At 28.9% G+C, this 5,723-nt stretch overlaps 1 protein-coding gene across 1 annotated transcript in view; it reads left to right on the top strand.

The window, feature by feature from the left end:
- The window catches only part of LOC108687912 (glycoprotein 3-alpha-L-fucosyltransferase A), a 35,600-nt gene that overhangs the window by 22,152 nt on the left and 7,725 nt on the right, over positions 1 to 5,723 (top strand). The gene's annotated exons all lie outside the window — the stretch shown is intronic.

Below are 5,723 nucleotides of genomic sequence, written 5' to 3'. Positions count from 1 at the left end.
AATATGTCCATATATATATATATATATATATGTATATATATATATATAACATTTTTTCTTGGGTTTTTATTTGGTGCGGTCCATTTGACGCTACAAATGCTTCGAAACATTTGTAGCATTGTGAACCGCTATTATATAAAACTAAAGAATAACCTATATTTTTATTAAATACGAGGAGGAATAGTAAGGAGATATAGAGAGTCCTGAAATTCGCGAATCAATATACTAGAGAAAGTTTATGAAAAATTAAATAAAAAAGTTATGTGTATATTATTTTAAGCAATGGTTTTTGATATAAGAGTTCAAGAATCCTGAGTAGTCATTATAGCCATATTGAATCGTGACATCAGAAGCAAGAAATGCCATGTCAATTTTTATTACGTGCCATTTGAAAATAAAGACAATTTTGATAAAATAAAATACGGGATTGCTTTAAAATATTTGTAAAAATGGATGAAAATTAGAGTAGGATTGGGCACTGCAGGTAATATGAACCTTTATATTTCTGTAATGGTATAGATACTAGTAATGTTGTTGTAAAAAGATGCATCTGTCTTCGCAACATTCCAATATGCTGCGAAGTTTGATCTTAATTTATGTACTTTAGATATTTATCATATTAAATAAACAGTGGCGTTTTTTTTTTCGTTATGCAATCAGAAGCAATCACGGCTAAGGCTATTTTTTCTTCTAATTCTTAAAGATGAAGATAGTTTTAGCTGTGGTCGCTTCTGGTTGGATAACTAAAAAACGCCCTAAGTTATTTTTTTATTTCTTATGTTTTTTACTAACTTCATAAGATCCCCAATGTATATTGAGATAAGATATTTTGTTTATTTGCATGTTAATATTTGTAAAGTAAATAATATTGAGCCATTCTAACTTCATAAAGTCCCGAGATCATTATTGATTTATTAGAGTTTTTCGAATAGGTATGCATGATCATTTATTATGAGCATTTTCATTATTTCTGGCTGTGGTGATATTCTTATCGAATACTGAAAAAAAAGTCTGGCAGAATCAAATCGGACCTACTATCGGAATTTTTAATATTCATTTTGTATTAAATTATACTATTAATGATAATTTTGTATTCTGTGTTTCGAAAAAAAATCATATGGCGTTGCCATAACTTAACCCTTATCGTATAAGATCAGGTCACTAATGACTGAATGATTCTTGTTCGTGCAAGTTTTCTTTGAGTCGATAATTATAAATTATATTTTATTGTTTTCCAAAATAAAGTTTTAATATTCTAGAAAGTTGAAAGTATATTGCTAAATTTTTAGAGATTTTTTGAACTATTCTGAATAGATGACAAAAACGGATGGATTCTAGTGACCCATGTTTGGAGAGAGGCATGAAAATTATACCTTGTATTGTAATTTTAAACAGGGTTAATATTAAATCCTGACATAGGACCAATTTTAGAGAGAATTCAAACTCAATATATTTATTCATTTTTTATATTAGGTGTAGTAAAAAGAAATCCATTATTTTTGCATGAAATTGAATGGAAAAATAATGGATTTTGTTTTACTACACCTAATATTTAATAAATATACGTGAGAAGAAAGTAAAGTAAATTTATTTATTCTTCAAGTACAATACACATTAGCAAAATATATCAAGATTATTTCTTAATATAATCAATGCAATACATTTTATGTAACAGTTATCAAGTTTTTTTATTTCTATAAGAACGATTTGTCTATAAGAATTTGTCTACAAGAACGATTGGTTGTCCTCGGAGCGTATGCCTCGCTTCTTAAATTCTAAGACAATAAAAATTTGAACGTCTGCCACATCCAGCTTATAGTTCTTTGCTACTTTCGATTTTCATTTGTTTGAATTATTAAAGAAAGCCCTATGTACGACAGTGATAAATTTCAGTGATTTTTAATCTGTGTCATTTTACGTATTGGAAACAATGAAAACTGAGGATTGCGAATTAAAAATTAGAATTTGATTTATTAAATAATTTAACTTTAATCCATTTTTGATTGGCTAAATTCTAATCTTCAATTCGTAGTCCTCATACAGTTTCTAATGCTTAGTATGACACGAACTTTAGAGTTTAGAAAGCAGTGTATACGTGGCTTTGAGGGCAGTTAAAAAAATCTTGTGGATAGAATTATAAGATTTGTGGATTGTTACATAAAATGTATTACAAAATTGGATGATTATATTGAGAAATAATATTACACATATTTCATTATTGGATATGAGGGATAAATAAATTTTATATATATGTATATTTTTATATATATGTATATTTTATATATACGTATAGTTTTAAAATCTAAAAGAAATTTTTCACTGTTATGAACATATTGTTTTCTTTTCTACTTAACCTTTATTTGAGTTTCTATCTAATATCCTGAGTAACCATGTAACCTTTCAATGTTCTTTTGACAAACAGTTTTTCATTTATTGGATGTATGATATACATTTACAGGAAATATTGATCGAATTAAAATTACTCGACTTAGTAATTATTGTGAATGACATCCATTTCATTAATTTGACAAATTTAATATCCTTATCATCCTTAGAATACACGTGAGCGTTTATTATTCATTGCGAATTACTGTTGAGAATGATTCAAAAATAAGTCAAAACATTTGAAATTTGTAATTTACTTATAGTTTATATGAATAATAACTAAATATTGTTAATTGAATAATTATCCATTACAACGCTCAACTCTAATTTGCTCTATTATCAGTTATTGGTTATTACTTTATTATATTATTGTTTATCGGGTTTTTTCTATTTAAAAGTCATTTTGCAATTTTTCAAATCCTTGTTTACAAAAGAAACATGAATACGGGAATGTTAATATAAATATATATGTTATGTTAGCAGCGAACTAAAACTAAAACTTTCTTCTTTGCTTTTCTCACACTTCGAGTTATGTGTAGCTCTCCCTGTTCTAGTGAATGTGAACTTTATCATGGTTCAAAGATGAAACCACGAGAGAATGTTGCAACCTTTTTACAAGCCGGCAGGATGATTCGTTTAGCAGTCAAGCAAACGATTGTGCGCTCGTCGGGCGAGGATCTTTGAAGAGCGTTCTGGGAACTGGAATGCTTCATTTTCCAAAACATTTCGCGTCACTTTCGCACGAGTGTGTGTTAAAATGTATTAATTTGTATTCAACATCGTATTATATGTGTTTGTGAGTCTAGAAATGCGGCGAGATGTTATTAGCGCTATTTGTCACCACATTCTATTTTCATCGTTTATTATATGTATAATATATGTATAATAAGGATAGAATAATACAAATAGCGCTAACGTAGCGTCTCTCCGAACGCACCTTAGAATTCGCAATGTAATAAACCGCGGTCTTTAACATTCATGAAATCGAGAACGAACGTCGTCTCCTGTTAACCTTTTGTACGGATACAAAAGATAGAATTCTTTCGATTGTGGAAGAAGAGATTTGCGCGATGAATCGAATTGAATCGTTGAACCATATCTTTTATAGCAATGAAACTAAATTAGGAGATCAAAATTAACGAAAGAAAGAGAAGAGATACTCATAAATCAAGGGACTGTTACATGAGGATACAGTAATAAAGTCACCAGGTCAAACGTGTCATATCATGATTTAAGTGTAATACGCGTCATGTTACGTGAAAAATGTACACGTTATTTTTTCCTCTAAGATGAAAACGATATTTGTGAGAATGATTAACGTGAGCAACTGGTTCGTATAAATTAAGTATACATAATGTGTATAATTTGACAACACGGATATCTACCTTGTACGATAGCGTACGCTAATTGAAGACAGATTATAATAGTAGATTACCAGCGTATAAATATTGGATGAGTAGGTATATGTTAGTATTGTGCATGTTGTTTATTCGAACGCGAATCAATGCTCGCATGTATCGATTATACGGGGGCGTGCGACGGCTGACAATGCAGCCAGATAGTGGATGCTATCTCGTGATGAAAATAATTTAATGACATCGAGTTTCAAACCGGAGTTGTTCAGAGCTAACGAATGAAAGGATGAGCGAGTTATCGATAAATCGCAAGAACGTTTCTGCGCGGCGTAAAATCCATGGGCACGTGCTTCTGCGCGTCCTTCGGAAGTGTCCAATTAAATTTATCGAATAACTATATCTTCTACAGAGAAAAACATCCGTTAGTGTTTCAACGTTAATTTAGAACAGGAAATCTCTTTTTAACATCGCGAATAATCGATCGCATATTTAAAATATTATGTTCAGGAAGTTGTAATGTTTCATCTCTTAATATTGCTTTAATGAGGATTAGTGCTTAAAGTTTACGCGAGAATGATACAGTAATGAATCATCCCATATAATGATTAAGGTTCTTTAAGAGCGGCGATTGTTATATCAGGTAATTACAAAATGTTCAGTGTTCCGGAAATTAACAAGGTTATGCAATCTTATCAAATTTTAGTATTTCTTAGATAACATAATCGCGCCTGCGAATATATCTATACGTATGTTCTATATATGTACTATACAAGAATAATTTTTGTTATTATAAAAGATTAGATCAATGTATTAATTTAAAACTTATCTAATTTAATTTTTTTTTGCGTGACTAACTAGTAACTTTCTATTAAGTTATCTTAATTTTGGCAATACAATTTAAAGAATTTAAAAAAGATATACTAAGCTGATACGCATCTACTTATATAATTAATTAAGTCATATCGTGTATATTGTTACAATATGTTTACATGCATCGCTGAAATTAAGATAATTTAATAGAAAATTACTGTAATACGCATATTAAATGCTCGGTGTAAATAAGGTCCATCTAGACCAGACCTATCCAATTTGAGCTCCGGAGTCAAAACGTAAAGCCATTGACGCAAAAAAAAATGTGGATAATTCAATGTGGATAAGATTTCGAGGACTGTAAAGTGTTAATATATATCTACATGATACTTATCAATACTTTATAGCTTCTAAAATCTTACATTGAATTTTTTTACGTCGATAGCTTTGTATTTTGGTTCCAGAGTTTCGACAGGCCTGATCTAGACGATCTAGACCATTATTTTATAGGAAAAAATTAAATAAATAAAGAAATAGCCAATACGTCGAGTACGGTGTCGAGGTAAGAGCTTTAATTAGAGCCTAATAATATTTATATGTAATGTATTCTAAATATATCTTTCAGTTATACAATATGATAATTATATCATATTACATTAATTTTTTGAATTGTAATATAATTAATTATCCTATATAATTATTCTCGTTATATATTTAAAATAAATTAAATTTAGATAAAATTCTACATGATATTCATTATTTAAACTGTTAAATATATAGTGTCAAATTTAATCTAATGTGAGTCATCACTGTTCTTATTAAATATATCGTTATTTTATATTATACTAAAACGGTAATTAAATTTGGTGTCAATTTAACATTACATAGTGACATCACATAGTGTCAAATTGACACGATATAGTGTCAAATATAACCATTTTAGTATAAAATAACGATATAATTGAGTAGAATCAGCAGCGGTTTATTATAAATTATTTAGTTTTTTAGATCATTCTACTTAGATGAATTATTTTTTAAATCGTGTTATGTAAAAGCTAACATGAAATAAGGATGTAATTTAAAATCTGTATCATTATATCTTCTATATGTGCATCCATGCCCGGAAATGGAACATATCTTATCTCGGAAAATGAATGATATGATATAACAAAA

Source organism: Atta colombica, unplaced genomic scaffold (assembly GCF_001594045.1).
Source record: "Atta colombica isolate Treedump-2 unplaced genomic scaffold, Acol1.0 scaffold220, whole genome shotgun sequence".
Lineage (NCBI taxonomy): Eukaryota > Metazoa > Arthropoda > Insecta > Hymenoptera > Formicidae > Atta > Atta colombica.
The sequence above is the reverse complement of the archived record's forward strand: the minus strand, read 5'-3'. Positions and strand labels throughout refer to the sequence as shown.